This window comes from Manis pentadactyla, chromosome 4 (genome assembly GCF_030020395.1).
Source record: "Manis pentadactyla isolate mManPen7 chromosome 4, mManPen7.hap1, whole genome shotgun sequence".
Taxonomy (NCBI): domain Eukaryota; kingdom Metazoa; phylum Chordata; class Mammalia; order Pholidota; family Manidae; genus Manis; species Manis pentadactyla.
The window spans coordinates 120,939,944-120,956,844 of NC_080022.1; the positions used below are offsets into that span (position 1 = coordinate 120,939,944).

At 47.9% G+C, this 16,901-nt stretch overlaps 1 pseudogene; it reads right to left on the bottom strand.

Moving 5' to 3' along the window:
• Positions 1 to 2,497: 2,497 nt before the first annotated feature.
• LOC118925613 (aldehyde dehydrogenase, dimeric NADP-preferring-like) lies at positions 2,498 to 6,741 on the bottom strand (annotated as a pseudogene).
• Between the last annotated feature and the right edge of the window lie 10,160 nt (positions 6,742 to 16,901).

Below are 16,901 nucleotides of genomic sequence, written 5' to 3' on the forward strand. Positions count from 1 at the left end.
GTAGTAGGGAAAGAAAACAGGTTTATTATTGAATAGGCATGACACCAGAATGGTTTGGTCCTCACAGGCAATCCTAGAAGACATTGCAAAGACAGAAAGTGATCAAGGCCATGCCTCACACAGGCAGGTTTACAGGCCACTGCACCATCCTCAAGATAGATGGCAATGAGCCCCTGGTAACTAGCACCACTGGTCACACACTGTTAATCCTAATGTCACCTAGTAATTGGGAGACTATCTGTGTTAGCTAACGGCTCTCTCCAGAGGAAACCAACCCTCTTTGTGACAGGATAAAGTTTACCCAGAGCAGGGCTCCTGGATTGTGGCCCCTACTTTCCCAGAGGACATAGGACACACTGTCTCCCTTGATGTTCGCCTTTCAATGACATAGATCCCAGGTCCTTGAGAAGGACATTTCTGGCTTACAAAGTGAGTGAAGGGCTTATTTTATTTTATTTTTTAATTAATTATTTGTTTTTATTAAGGTATCATTGATATACACTCTTATGAAGGTTTCACATGAGCAATACTGTGGTTACTACATTCACCGACATTATCAAGTCCCCCACATACCCCATTGCAGTCAGTCCATCAGTGTAGTAAGATGCTATAGAGTCACTACTTGTCTTCTCTGTGCTACACTGTCTTCCCCATGACCCCCACACACCATCTGTACTAATCATAATACCCCTATTTCCCCTTCTTCCTCAATACACAACTGCCTCCCCCACCCCTGCCCTTTGGTAACGGCTAGTTCCTTCTTGGAGTCTGTGAGTCTGCTGCTGTTTTGTTCCTTCAGTTGTGCTTTCTTGTTATACTCCACAAATGAGGGAAATCATTTGGCACTTGTCTTTCTCTGCCTGGCTTATTTCACTGAGCAAAGTATTCTCTAGAGCCATCCATGTTGTTGCAAATGGTAGGATTTGTTTTCTTCTTATGGCTGAATAATATTCCATTGTGTATATGTACCACATCTTCTTTATCCATTCATCTACTGATGGACACTTAGGTTGCTTCCATTTCTTGGCTATTGTAAATAGTGCTGCGATAAACATAGGGGTGTATGTGTCTTTTTCACACTGGGCTGCTGCATTCATAGGGTAAATTCCTAGAAGTGGAATTCCTGGGTCAAATAGTATTTCTATTTTGAGCTTTTTGAGGAACCTCCATACTGCTTTCCACAATAGCTGAACTAGTTTACATTCCCACCAGCAGTGTAGGAGGGTTCCCCTTTCTCCACAACCTCACCAACATTTGTTGTTGTTTGTCTTTTGGATGATGGCGATCCTGACTGGTGTGACATGATATCTCATTGTGGTTTTAATTTGCATTTGTCTGATGATTAATGATGTGGAGCATCTTTTCATGTGTCTGTTGGCCATCTGAATTTCTTCTTTGGAGAACTGTCTGTTCAGCTCCTCTGACCATTTTTTTATTGGATTATTTGCTTTTTGTTTGTTGAGGTGGGTGAGCTCTTTATATATTTTGGATGTCAACCCTTTATTGGATCTGTCATTTATGAATATATTCTCCCATACTGTAGGATGCCTTTTTGTTCTACTGGTGGTGTCCTTTGCTGTACAGAAGCTTTTCAGCTTGATATAGTCCCACTTGTTCATTTTTGCTTTTGTTTCCCTAGCCTGGGGAGATATGTTCATGAAGAAGTTGCTCATGTTTATGTCCAAGAGATTTTTGCCTATGTTTTTTTCTAAGAGTTTTATGGTTTCATGACTTACATTCAGGTCTTTGATCCATTTCAAATTTACTTTTGTGTATGGGGTTAGACAGTGATCCAGTTTCATTCTCTTACATGTAGCTGTCCAGTTTTGCCAACACCAGCTGTTGAAGAGACTGTCATTTCCCCATTGTATGTCCATGGATCCTTTATTATATATTAATTAACCATATGTGTTTGGGTTAATATCTGAGGCTGCAGGTGCTATGTGAGGCTTTGGGGATTCTGGTGCTTGTCAGGATGATAACAGGGCCAGGGGCAGTGGGACAGGATTGGGGCGGCTGGGGGGTGCAGGGCTGAGAGAGAAGCATGCACACACTCGTTCATTCGGTTGGAAATCTTTGCTTGGTCTCTATATATCTAGCAAGGGGTGGGAATTTGGGGGGCTGAGGCTGGCCAATGGGAGTAGGGGCACATGCTGAAGCACAGAGGGGCTCCAGGAGCCATTCTTGGAGGGCCTGGACAGCCAGGTGAGAACACAGCACTGGGAGGCCAGTTGCAGAGGCTTCAGTGATGGGTCAGCCTTGGGGAGGGCTTTGTTCTGTGGGGCCCCTGCAGCCTGGCTCCCCAACAGCTACCTACCCACCTTTCACTTTGGTCAGGCTGGGAGGGTATCTGGATTTGAGGAACTCTTTGTTTAGCAGAGACCTCACCAGGCAGGAGTGGGTGTGGGAGAAGGCCTTGCATGCTTCCTGCAGTGGTAGGCTCCCATGCCACTGTTTGCTGCGGACTTGTGGAGACCCTGGCAGCTGGGCTGGGGGTTCAGTGCACTTCCAAAGGATGAGTCCACGCTCCTATATATCGGGCAGCAGCGTCCTCCATGCTCCTGTAGGCAATTTTCTGGCCCTCCATCAGTCCCATCAGCCTCTGCAAGTACTGGGAGTTAATGATTCTCCCAAAGTCACAAGACTTCCTGGCATCTTCCCCATAGAACTACTGTGGAGAGGAGGTGGCAGGCTTCAAGTAAGGACTTGGACCCATTAGGGCCCACCCACCTAGGGCTGCCAGGTCACATGCACTGCTGTGAGACAGCATTGTTTGAAAGAAATGTCTGCACAGTGGTCTGGGCATCATGTGAGGAGCAAACACGTGTTCACAGAAAGGCATAAGGAGCATCCCGTGTTAGCTAGGACCGTCTTTGGGTGGAGGCATTCTGGGCTGACCCTTTCCCCCCAACTTCTTTGTGCTTTTTAAATCTTTTCCAAATTATCTACAGAGAGTCCAGATCATTTCACAATCAGGAAAGGATACAGTATTTTCTAAAGTCTATGCCACCTCTTGGCCTTGCAGCCCAACATTCACTTTCAGGGACTTTTTGAGCTTCTTCATGATTTGGTCATGGAGGAGGTAGTCAGGGGCCGTGCAGGTCTAGACGCTGTTCATGAATTTCCCCCAGGTCTGTGAAAATCCCAGATTGGGCTGAAGTCCATGAGGCAAGGGAAGCTCTCTGATTCAAGTGTCTTATCCTGTTACCTCAGGGTAAGGTACAGGGGCTGAGAGCTTCTAGACAGCTCTCCATTTTGCAGAAGCCAGAGGCTGTGTACTTTCCACCAGGGAGGCTCCCTACACATCCCACTGGCTTCTAGATGCTGGGCTGAGCAGACCCATGTCCTTACACATGTTTACAGGGGCTGTGGCACCCACATCCTAACCCCATCAGTGGCTGGTGGGGATTTCTGGGGTGGGTGGCCTTTGTGCCTCTCCATTCATGCCCTTAAGTCCTACACAGTCTGGTGTTATGCTGCTCAGGGATCCCACATGCTGGAAGGCCACTCATGAGCTATGGAAGGTGGGCAGAGCTCAGGCTAGACCTCTCCTCCGAGGGAAGCCTTCTGTGAGCATGGTCTCCCCACTCCCTCTGCAGCTCCTACCCCACACTGTGTGCACCATGACGGCTAGGCCCACATCTATGTCACTCAGGCCTGCCTGTGTTGGAAGGCAGCTGGAAGGGCCACTCCCACATGGACAGGCACCAAGCCTCCTCACCTGCAGACAGTACCCAGATCACAGTCCCTGTCCAAGTGGCAGGAGCTCTGTCCCCCCAGTTCCAGTTTGACAGGGGTCAGAGGTTTGGCTGCCCCTGTCATGACAATCTTCCCCACCCTGGTGCTTCCGCTTTACAGGATGTGGTCAAATCTCTCCTTGAACAAGTCCGTGGTATCCAGGACACCCCCACTGATCACCAGGTACAGATCCTTCCTTGCAAGGAGAGAGGCTCGTCTCAGAAAAGACCATAGCCCCTCCTCACCGTGCCTGGGCAGTCACTGCCAAGCAGAACCCCTCTCCTGGCTCAGGGACTCCCATCACATCAATGGGAGAGGTCAGTTGTCCCCCACCCCTGGCTTGGCCCCTTACTACAAGAATTCACTACTTAGCAGCTCCTGTGCCTGGAAACCACCTCACCCTGTCCAGGTACTGAGGGAGGAAGGCAGCCAGCAGGTTGGCCATGTTCTCATTAAGCTCTGACGGCTTGATGATCACTGCATTCCCTGCAAAGCCCATGGGCTGATGGGAGTAGGGGCATGAACCAGTGCTCTGCCCTCCCAAGGATCAAGTCTGGAGCCTTGCCCATCTTCTCTGTCCTTGGCGGAGAGGACAGAAGAGCTTCAGGCACACACTGCAAGGACAGCACCAGCCTTCAGAGTTGCTGAGATGTGGGAGAAGAGAGAGGAGAAAGAACACAGGAGTGCCTAGAGCCTGTGGGAGGGCAGAGCCAGCCCCAACAGGGAAGAAAGCCCTGATACATCCTAGCTGAGAGCAGCCTGCACACATGGGCAGGAAGAGGAAGGGGAGATGGACATCTGAGCCTGGCTTGGCCTCTGGCACCAGGAGGCCTGACTAATTAGTTTGGTCCCTGTAGCCACCTGCGAAAGACAGATCCCTCAAACCACTGTCTGACCCCAACCCCTCTTCTCGCAGTCCTGAGCCCCCTCTGGCCCCACTCCACAGTAGGGGATGGTGGGAATGGAGCCCAGAGTATATGCAGCCATGGCGCCCACCACGGGCTGGATAGTGAGGGTGAAGGGGTAGTTGCAGGGGCCAATGATGAGGACCAAGCCCAGGGGCTCTGGATGGATGTAGGTCTATCCTTCTGGGTTTGGGGAGTCTTCTTCACAGGCTCGTGGGCAGCCCACTTGGGGAGTTCCTTGCTCATGTGCTCCAACTCCTCTGTGACATTCACCACCTCCTCGTGGTAGGCATTCCACTTGTTCTGTGGCAAGAGGGCTTCATGTAAGCTCACGACCCCAGGGAGGGCCATGCAGCCAGGCTCTGAGCAGGGGCTTACCAGCTCTGGCCATGGGTCCTGGCTTGCTTCTCCCTAGCTTTGTGAGCCTGAATGAGCTGCCAGGGGCCCAGACCAGAGAGGGCACATGGAGGGTAAAGCTGAGGATTAACCACTGGGCCAGTGGGTCCAAGAAGGCTCCTTTCTGCCAGGGCTGGGGGCCCAGGCAGGTTTGGACACACCGAGTTCCAGGTACCTGAGGCAACCTCAGACCTGGGCGGTGATAGGAGGATCATTAGTGAATGGGGGAGAGGGACCAAGCCAAGCCGATGTGTGTCCTAGAACACTTACAGATTAAAATCAGCCTTGAGGCAGGGCAGAGCACCTTGAAGAAGTGAGTAGAGGAAAGGGGCTGCCAAAGAGTTGGGAGAAACTCCAGGAGAACCTCAGCCAGGAGGAGGGAGTGGGCAGCAGGGGCCTCCTGCACTGCTGGTGAGGAAGCCGGTGTGTGGGGACGAGGAATAAGGAGGTGCAGGCAGCAGAATGGCCTGTGGCTGCGAAGAGCAAAATAGAAGTTGTGAAGTCAACAGAGTGGATTTTCTTGTTTTTATTTTTGTCTTAAGATGAGAAATCTAGAGAGGTTTGAGAAATATAGCAGAAAGGACCCTGATAAAGGGGAATGTCTCCAAAGGCCCTCAGCTTGTCTCCAAAGCAAAATGGAAGGGTGGATGTGGGTCCAGATAATTTGGGGGGCAGTAAGATGCAGGGTTTGAGAATTGGAGGTATCTGATTTTGCTCATGATGAGGGATGGACAGGGAGGGAGAACGGACTCTGAGCATAGAGGGGTGCCCTCTGGGGTGCCAAGCTGCACTGTCCTCTGGTGTGGAGAACCAGGGGACCCTGTGGGGGGCTGAGGGCTGGAGGCATGCGGAGATCAGAGGTTCCGGGTGTCAGGTCCGCAGGAGATGGTAGAAACGGATGGCCTCATCATGCTGGGTCTGGGTGGGGAAGGAAGTGAAGCCAGGAGGGGATGGATGGCAGACAGGTGGGGAAGGCGCTGCCGGGTGCCTAGGACCTGGGCTGGGAATGGAGCGTGAGGAGGGACCCATGCACCCCACTTCAGCGTCTGATGGTTTCAGCTGCACTTTCCTCCTCTGTAAAAGGGTACTGCCTCTTTGTAAGGAGCTCCGCCCAGAGCGCCAGGCGCGCAGATGTCCTGAACGCAAGCAGCGACTGCCCCTGTCCTGCTCCAGGTGCCGTCTCGCGGCAGCTGGGGCTCCTCGCGGCCCTTGGCTGTCAGGGGGCAGCACCTAGTGCAGGTCGGCGGTCCGCGCGCCCGCGACGTCCTTCTCGCGCTCCTGGATCGGACGCCGCAGCGCCTCCAGCCGCTGGACCCGGAACTGCAGGGGGGAGGCCCGCCCGAGTTGAAGGCGGCCCTGGCTGGCTCGCGGCACCACCTCACTAACACTTGGTGCCTGGGGAGAGAACACCTTGGAGCGTCCGCGCGGAGACTGCGCCCTGGCTTCCCGCCCATCGCTGGAACCTGGGGCAGCGGGACAGTCCCCACCCTGCTCCTCCGTCGCTTAAATTTCTAGGAAGAAGATCAGAGAAAATGGCATTCTTTTGCCTTCTTGACTTTCTAACCCAGATGGCTGGACCCTCTGGCCCTCTCATACTCCCTGAGCAGATAACAAACCCATCCTCAGTGCAGGCCTGGCTGCAGGCACCTGCGATCCTAAGTCCAGTAGCTGAGGACCGGTTCTTGTCCCTGTGCTGGGCCATCTCTCCAGCCCACTCCCACTTCTGCCTGCTGGCAAAGCTTGTGACACTCCCAGGTAAGCTCTCCTAGAGCTCTGCACTCCCAACCAGCCCGCTTTCCAGATCAGATGGGATTCCATACCCAAGCTGACGAGAGGAAGCCCGGCATTAAAATACCTGCACCCCCTTCCTGGCTACCTGACTGTTTTCAAAAGCACTGATTGCCTCACAGATGGAACCACGCTTGTTTGTTTGTTTGTTTTGGTATCATTAATCTACAATTACATGGGGAACATTATGTTTACTAGACTCCCCCCTTCACCAAGTCCCCCCCATGAACCCCGTTACAGTCACTGTCCATCAGCATAGTAAAATGCTGTAGAATCACTACTTGTCTTCTCTGTGTTGCACATCCCTCCCCGTGCCTCCCCCCAACATTACACATGCTAATCTTAATGCCCCCTTTCTTTTTTCTGCCCCCTTATCCCTCCCTACCCACCCATCTCCCCTAGTCCCTTTCCCTTTGGTAACTGTCAGTCCATTCTTGGGCTCTGTGATTCTGCTGCTGCTTTGTTCCTTCAGTTTTTCTTTGTTTTTATACTCTACATATGAGTGAAATCATTTGGTACTTGTCCTTCTCCACCTGGCTTATTTCACTGAGCATAATACCCTCTAGCTCTATCCATGTTGTTGCAAATGGTAGGATTTGTTTTCTTCTTATGGCTGAATAATATTCCACTGTGTATATGTACCATATCTTCTTTATCTATTCATCTACTGATGGACACTTAGGTTGCTTCCATATCTTGGCTATTGTAAATAGTGCTGCGATAAACATAGGGGTGCATCTGTCTTTTTCAAACTGGAGTGCTGCATTCTTAGGGTAAATTCCTAGAAGTGGAATTCATGGGTCAAATGGTATTTCTATTTTGAACATTTTGAGGAACCTCCATACTGCTTTCCACAATGGTTGAACTAATTTACACACCCACCAGCAGTGTAGGAGGGTTCCCCTTTCTCCACACCCTCGCCATCATTTGTTGTTGTTTGTCTTTTGAATGGTGGTGATTCTTACTGGTGTGAGGTGATATCTCATTGTGGTTTTAATTTGCGTTTGTGTGATGACTAGTGATGTGGAGCATTTTTTCATGTGTCTGTTGGCCATCTGAATTCTTCTTTGGAGAACTGTATGTTCAGATCCTCTGCCCATTTTTTAACTGAATTATTTGCTTTTTGTTTGTTGAGGTGCATGAGCTTTTTATATATTTTGGATGTCAACCCTTTATCAGACATGCTTGGTTTTTAAACCAGTGTGTGCCTGTGACACGTGTGATGACACACAGACAGCAGGACAGCAGAGGCTCACAGAGCTCCAGGTCCCCACACAGAGGTGTGGAGGGGATTCCTGCAACCAGTAGTAGAAATCATCCTGGCAAATCAGAATGGCTCTTCTGCAGGCCATTTGTCTACAGCTAGCAAAAGCTGTTGCAATGTATATCTCTGTGACATTGTTGGGTCCACACTCAGGAGCTTATAGAAATCACAACATTCCTAAACATTCATGCACAAGAGAGTTCAAGTTTGTATATAAGAGAGAAATCCTGGAAACACCCTAATGTCCATCAGCAGGAGACAGTTGACCTGTAGCACTGTTTCCAGGAGGGGTAGAGCACGGGGATACAGCCCCATTACGAGGGCATCTCTGTGCCCCAGGTGCCCCAGGCAGGAGGGATAAGTAGGTTAGAGGACACAGGTATACTGGGTGTGCGTGTGTGCATGCTCATTTATACACTCCAGAAAAGACTGCAAGGGATGGGGAAGGGTGGACTTAGTGGGCAATCTTTGTTTTCATCTGTGGTGTTTCACTTTTTTGCAATGAGTCTGCACTTTTTAAAATGTTGTTAACTTCTGAACAGGTAATTCCTGCTCATGGTAGAAAATGTAAAAGATACAAAGGAGTATAGAGAAGTCTCCCTTCTCCTGTTTCCCTCACCAATTCCTGACTAGCCTTGAGAGATTTCTCATCTTCATCCAGATATTGTAAAACTTTTAACATCAGGAAAAATACCACAATAAGGGTATTTCCATTTTGCAAAAAATTTATACATACATATGCATATATTTACATGCATATACATATAGTATATATGATACATGTATGTATGTAAAATATATATATATATATATGGAGAGCTCTGCCACAGCACATCCAAATGTGTGAGGACCTGGCACAAGCTCCACCCACACCTCCTGCATCCATGCAGCCTTGCCATCCTCTATTCCCCTGGGTCCTAGTCTGGGATCAGAATGAAATTCAAACAGTTAGCTCTCAGGATTATGATGGGTGCTGGGTTAATGTTTTGGATTTGCTCAGTGATTTATGTTGGGGTTCATGTGTGAGGCTCACTCTTAGGGGGTCTGAGTGGGGTTGGGATCGGTTGCAGTGGTTATTAGCTTTTGGGTTTTCCTCCACGGCTTCGTAGTGTGGAATCAGGTTTGGGGCTCAGGGTTCCAGGATTAGGGTTAACAGTGAAGATCAAATGAGGGCAAAGTTAGGGGTAAGGGCAAGGATTTGGGTTAGGTGTCAAATTATGGCTTGGCTTGGAGTTAGCTTAAGGGGATAGGATTAGCATCAGGGTTCCATTTAGATCTATGTCATCAGTGAGGTGTGGGTGAGGCATACTGTGAGTGGCAAATGGTGATGTTTAAGGTGAGTGTGAGAAGTGGTCTTCAGGTCATACACATATTCATAAGGGTAGTGCTGGGCTCAGAGAGATGCCATTTGGCATTCTTCCCAGAGCCTCTCCTTCTCTAGGAATGTGATTAAAGTACAGCACAGGACCAGGACCCATATTCAACAGGTTTGGGAAGAACCTGAATGGCTTTCTCCATCAGATACATGGGTGATTACTACGTCGCAGAAAAGAAACACAAAATACCTTGGATCTGGGTTCCATTTTCCTTAATGCAGCCAAGGTGGTCAACTCCAACCCCACAGAAATCACTTCCATGGCTGAGGCACCAGGCCCTGAAGTGGGAACCTGCTCCATTAACAAAGCACATTCTGTCTCTAGGAAACAGTCGCCACTGTGACATCATTGAATATGCAGGCAACACTGTTTCATTTGCAAAGTCCTCCACTGGAGGGTGCACATTGCCCAGCCGTGGGAGGCTGCACCGTCTTTGACAACAAACATTAGGGACTCAGGCAAAAATATATATATGTATATGGAGACCTCTGCCATGACACATCCAAATCTGTGAGTCCCCAGCACAAGCTCCACCCACACCTCCTACACTCCTTCCTACACTCCTCCACCCTCACTGGCCTCTATTCACGTGGGTACGAGTCCAGGATCAGGATGAAATTCAAAGGGTTAGATCTCAGGACTCAGATGGGAGCTGGGATAATGTTTTGGATTTGCTCTGGGATTTATGTTCTGGTCTATGTGTGATTTTCACCATTAGGGGATCCAAGCTAGGGTTTGGTTTGATTGCAGTGGTTAGTAGGGTTTCCCTCCAGGGATTTGTGGTGCGGAATCAGCTTGTAGAATCAGGGTTTCTTGGGTAGGGTTATAGTGACAGGGTGCAGGAAACTGTTAAGAATAATATTCAAGGTAGATTTGATGGTTAGGACTAAGGTTTAGGGTATGAAGGTTATGCATTTTGTGTGTGTGCATATTCATGTTGTGTGTGTGTGTGTGTTAGGGTTAATGTGAATGATACAAAAAAAAAATGGGCAGAGGATCTGAACAGACACTTCTCCAAAGAAGAAATTCAGATGGCCAACAGGCACATGAAAAGATGCTCCACATCGCTAATATTAAGAGAAATGCAAATAAGACCACAATGAGATATCACCTCACACAGGTGAGGAAGGCCACCATCCAAAAGTCAATCAACAACAAATGTTGGCAAGGATGTGGAGAAAAGGGAACCCTCCTACACTGCTGGTGGGAATGTAAATTAGTTCAACAATTGTGGAAAGCAGTATGGGGGTACCTCCAAAAACTAAAAATAGAAATACCATTTGTCACAGGAATTCCACTTCTAGGAATTTACCCTTAGAATGAAGCAGCCCAGTTTGAAAAAGACATATGCACCCCTATGTTTATCACAGTACTATGTACAATGGCAAAGAAATGGAAGCAACCTAAGTGTCCATTAGTAGATAAATTAATAAAGACAATGTGGTACATATACAAAATGGAATATTATTCAGCCATAAGAAGAAAACACATCCTACCATTTGCTACAACATGGATGGAGCTAGAGGGTATTATGCTCGGTGAAATAAGCCAGGTGGAAAAAGACAAGTATCAAGTGATTTCACTCAACTGTGGAGTATAAGAATGAAGAGAAAACCTGAAGGAATAGAACAGTATCAGACACACAGAACCTACGAAAGGACTAACAGTTATCAAAGGGAAAGGGACTGGGGAGGATGGGTGGGAAGGGAGGGATAAGGGGAAAAACAGGGGCACTATGATTAGCAGAAATAATGTACGGTGGGTGTGGGGGTGTCCCAGGGAGGGCTGTACAACACACAGAAGACAAATAATGATTCTATAGCATCTTACTACTAAGATATAATGGGGTATGTGTGGGAGGGACTTGATGATGGGGGGAATCTAGTAAACATAATGTTTCTCATAAAATTGAAAATTAATGATACTAATATAAATTTTTCAAAAAGAAATAGAATTAAGAATAGCGTTAGGCACAGTTTTAGAATGAGGGTAAACAGTTTTAACGGGGAACCCTCTCTCCAATGTAACATATACAGTACTGGCAGTGAGACTAAATTACAATGTGGAATTCTCTGCACCATAGAAAACTTAACGGGCCGACTGTGGGTCACGGTTAGGGTGATCGTGTGTGCTGGGTTATGGTTACATCTTCAGTTGGTGTCTAATAAGTGGTTAGATATGGTTTGGAAATGTTTTGGTGAGAGCTACTGTAGTGCTTTATGTGAGCGATGATGGGTTGAGTCTTTCTTTCAGTTAACAGTGAAGATCAAATGACAGCAAGGTTATGGGTAAGGGCAAGGTTTGGGTTAGGTGTAGTGTCAAATTACAGCTTGGTCTGGAGTAAGTTTGAAAGGATAGGCTTAGTGTCAGGGATCCATTAGATCTACATCATCAATGAGGTGTGGGTGATGCATAGTGTGAGTGGCAAATGCTGAGGTTTTTCTGTGAGTGTGAGAATAATCTTCAGATCAATCATTCCCATAGCCATATTCATAAGGGTAGTGATAGGCTCAGAGAGCTGCCATTTGGCATTCCTCCCAGAACCCATGCTTTTCGAGGAATGTGAATCAAGTAAAGCACAGGATCAGCACCCATATTCAACAGGTTTGGGAAGGACCTGAATGGCTTTTTCCATCAGGTACATTGGTTATTACTGTGTTGCACAAAGGAAACACACAATACCTTGCAGCTGGCTTCCATTTTGCCTAGTGCTGCCAAGGTGGTCAGTTCCCACTTCAACAAAATCACTCCCAGAGCTGAGCAACAGGCCCTCAAGTGGGAACCTGCTCTGCGCACCAAACACATTCTGTCTCTAGGAAACAGTCGCCACTGTGACATCATTGAAAGTCCTCCAATAGATGGCTTGCACTGCCCAGCCATGGGAAGCTGCAGCATCTTTGAAAGCAAACATTAGGGACTCCAGCAAACATGAGCTCTGCCACGTGGAGAGCTCTGGCATGAAACTTCCCAATGTGTGAGCCCTTAGCACAAGCTCCACCCACACCTCCTGCACTCATTGGCCTCTATTCACCTGGGTCCTGGACCAAGACCATGATGAAATTCAAACAGGTAGCTCCCAGGGCTCTGATGGATGCTGGGTTAATGTTTTGGATATGCTCAGGGATTTATTTTATGGTCCATGTGTGATTTTCACCCTTAGGGGTTCTGAGCTGGGATTGGGTTTGGTTGCAAACTTTCTTAATAGGTTTTGGGTTTCCTTCCAGGGCTTTGCGGTGCGGAATCAGCTTTTGGGTTCAGGGATTCTTGGTTAGGGTACAGGGACAGAGTGCAGGAAATGGTTAAGTTTAATATTCAAGATAGATTTGATGGTTAGGCTGATTCTTTGGACTAAGGTTTAGGTTATAAGGGTTAGGTATTTGGTATGTGTGTGTGTGTTTGTTTGTGTGTGTGTTACTGTTAATGTGACACGTGGGTAAGTGTTCATGTCTGCAGTAGGCATCAGAATTAAGGATTAAGGACAGACGCGGTGCTCAAGATGGCGGTGTGTGTAGGGCAGCGGAAATATCCTCCCAAAACTATATATATTTTTGAAAATACAACAAATACAACTACTCCTAAAAGAGACACCAGAAGTTACAGTACAACATTCATGCTACATCTACATCTGCGAGAACTCAGCATCTCACGAAGACAGTAAGATACAAGGCTGTGATGCAGCGGGACCTGAGCCCTCACCCCACCCCAGCCCACCGGTGAGAGGAGAAGAATCAGAGTGGGGAGGGAGTGGAAGCACAGGACTGCTAAATAAGCATCCCTAGTAACCTGCACTGGGAGCACAGACACACATGCCATAATGTACGGGATATTAGAGAAGCAGAAAAGTAAAACCCAAGATGGAGACTGTGATGGGTCCCCACAGCCAGCTCCCCTGGGACAAAAGAAAAGCAGGTGCTTTTTAAAAATGTTAAAGGGACAAGGGCTTAACAGCTGGACAAAATCGTCCTGGCACACTCAGCCCAGCAGTCGGGGAATCCTAAAGAACTTCAGGAGGCCAAACCCCCTGGGGGGTAACCCAGACCCAAAGACCCTCATGGTGATAAGCAGCCTGCCATTCAATCCCCTGGCCAGTGCTGCAAGCAAACCGGATGACCCGCCACAGCTGCGGAACAGCCGGGGAACAGCCCACCCACAGCAAAAATCCAGAGTCTCCTCCCAGCGGGCAGTTAACCGGGACAGACCCAGAGGCTGCTGCCTGCCCAGCACAGAGGAAGCCAGAGCAAGAAATCTGTGGCTTTCCTATACACTAACAATGAACTAGCTGAAAGAGAAATCAGGAAAACAATTCCATTCACAATTGCATCAAAAAGAATAAAATACCTAGGAATAAACCTAACCAAGGAAGTGAAAGACCTATACCCTGAAAACTACAAGACACTCTTAAGAGAAATTAAAGAGGACACTAACAAATGGAAACTCATCCCATGCTCCTGGCTAGGAAGAATTAATATTGTCAAAATGGCCATCCTGCCCAAAGCAATATACAGATTTGATGCAATCCCAATCAAATTACCAGCAGCATTCTTCAATGAACTGGAACAAATAGTTCAAAAATTCGTATGGAACCACCAAAGACCCCGAATAGCCAAAGCAATCCTGAGAAGGAAGAATAAAGTGGGGGGAATCTTGCTCCCCAACTTCAAGCTCTACTACAGCCACAGTAATCAAGACAATTTGGTACTGGCACAAGAACAGAGCCACAGACCAGTGGAACAGAATAGAGACTCCAAACATTAACCCAAACATATATGGTTAATTAATATATGATAAAGGTGCCATGGAAAGAAAGAAAGAAAGAAGGAAGGAAGGGAGGGAGGGAGGGAGGAAGGGAGGAACAAAGGAAGAAAGAAGGAAAGGAAAAGAAAGAAAGGAAAGAAGGGGGAAGGGAGGAAGGAAGGAAGGAAGGAAGGAAGGAAAGAGGAAGGAAGGAAGGGAGGGAGGGAGGGAGGGAGGGAGGAAGGAAGGAAGGACAGCCCCTTCCACAGCTGCTGTTGGCAAAACTCTACAGCTTTATGTAAGAGAATGAAACTGGATCACTGTCTAACCCCATACACAAATGGAAATTTGAAATGCATCAAAGACCTTAATGTAAGTCATGAAACCATAAAACTCATAGAAAAAAACATAGGCAAAAATCTCTTGAACATAAACATGAGCAACTTCTTCATGAACATATCCCCCCAGGCAAGGGAAACAAAAGCAAATATGAACAAGTGGGACTATACCAACCTGAAAAGCTTCTGTGCAGCAAAGGACACCATCAATAGAACAAAAAGCTATCCTACAGTATGGGAGAATATATTCATAAATGACATATCCGATAAAGGGTTGACTTTCAAAATATGTAAAGAGCTCATGTGTCTCAAGAAACAAAAAGCAAACAATCCAATGAAAAAATGGGCAGAGGATCTGAACAGACACTTCTCCAAAGAAGAAATTCAGATGGCCAGTCATCAGAGAAATGCAAATTAAGACCACAGTGAGATATCACCTCACACAGGTGAGGAATGCTACCATCCAAAAGACAAACAACACCAAATGTTGGCAAGGATGTGGAGAAAGGGGTACCCTCCTACACTGCTGGTGGGAATGTAGATTAGTTCAAACATTGTGGAAAGCAGTATGGAGGTTACTCAGAAGCTAAAAATAGAAATACCATTTGACCCAGGAATTCCACTTGTAAGAATTTACCCTTAGAACAAAGCAGCCCAGTTTGTAAAATATATATGCACCCCTATGTTTATCACAGCACTATTTACAATAGCCAAGAAATGGAAGCAACCTAAATGTCCATCAGTAGATGAATGGATAAAGAAGATGTGGTAAATATACAAAATGGAATATTATTCAGTCATAAGAAGAAAACAAATCCTACCATTTGCTACAACATGGATGGAGCTAGAGAGTATCATACTCAGTGAAATAAGCCAGGTGGAGAAAGGCAAGTATCAAATGATTTCACTCATCTGTGGAGTATAAAAACAAAGAAAAAAACTGAAGGAACAAAACAGCAGCAGACTCACAGAACCCAAGAATGGACTAAGAGTAACCAAAGGGAAAGGGACTGGGAATGATGTGTGGGAAGGGAGGGATAAGGGTGGATAGGCTTAGTGTCAGGGATCCATTTAGATCTATGTCATCAATGAGGTGTGGGTGATGCATAGTGTGAGTGGCAAATGCTAAGGTTTTCTGTGAGTGTGAGAAATGATCTTCAGATCAATCATTCCCATACCCTATCCATTCATAAGGGTAGTGCTGGGCTCAGAGATCTGCCATTCGGCATTCTTCCTAGAACCTCTGCTTTTCTAGGAATGTGAATATAGTAAAGCACAGGATCAGCACCCATATCAACAGGTTTGGGAAGGACCTGAATGGCTTTTTCCATCAGACACGTGGGTTATTACTGTCGCACAAAGGAAACACACAATACCTTGTATCTGGGTTCCATTTTCCCTAGTGCTGCCATATCTGTGTATCAGAGGTGGCCTGTGAGGTGAGGTAAAATAGTTGTGCCAAAACCTTGAGCAGTTGCCATAAGGATCGTAGGACAGCTATACATGTGATACCAGTGAGAAGAGAAATTCCTTCCAAAATAATCCAGTGAAAGATGTAGGCTTCAGTTCGCTACAAAACTTACTCATTTGGAGCTTTTATTCCCCAAACATGCTTGCCAGCTCCTAAGGCGCCAGCTCCCCCTGAAGCCTGCTCTCGGCACTGCCTGGTGGGCGCCCTCCTGGGGCAGGCTCCGTGGATGTCACCTCTCCACCCAGACCTGGTTGTAGTCCCCTTCCGCTGGTAGGGGTCCTTCACAAATAAGCTTCTGGACGAGGCACCAATAGCGGGGCTTGGTGACCCAGAGGGCTTGGCTGGAGCGAGGCTGATGAGGGATGGGGCGAGGTGGGCTGACCTTGGCTTCCCCTAACTGGACATCATGTCTGACCTGGGTTTACCACCCTCATCCCGGGACCCCATTCTATCCCTGCAGTAGTCAGGCAGGCCTGAGACAACTCTTACATGTTCAGCGATGGGCCACAGGAGGATACCTGTTTTTGTTAGTCAGTCAACTACTGTTTACAGCCTCTGCTTGGAGAGGAATGAAGTGAGCAGCGCGTCAGGGCTGCACCTGCACCTTCTGGAAACACGCAGGAGGGGACTGCGAGGGCTCTTCCTCTCTCCGTGGGCAGGGGGAAGCTGCAGATGTGCAGCCCAGGGGGTCAGGGAGCGCCAGGGGAGGCCGCCCAGTATGCTGCAGGGACCCCAGCTCTCATGACCGCCGCGCCTTGCAGGCCCTGGGGAAGCGCCTGGAAAGCCCCGGGAGGCCAGGGCCGAGTTCGCACACCGCACAGCCTGGGCTCGATGGGAAAAGTGCGCGGGACGGTGAGCCAGGTCCTGCCTGCCCCCCGCCACACCCCCGCA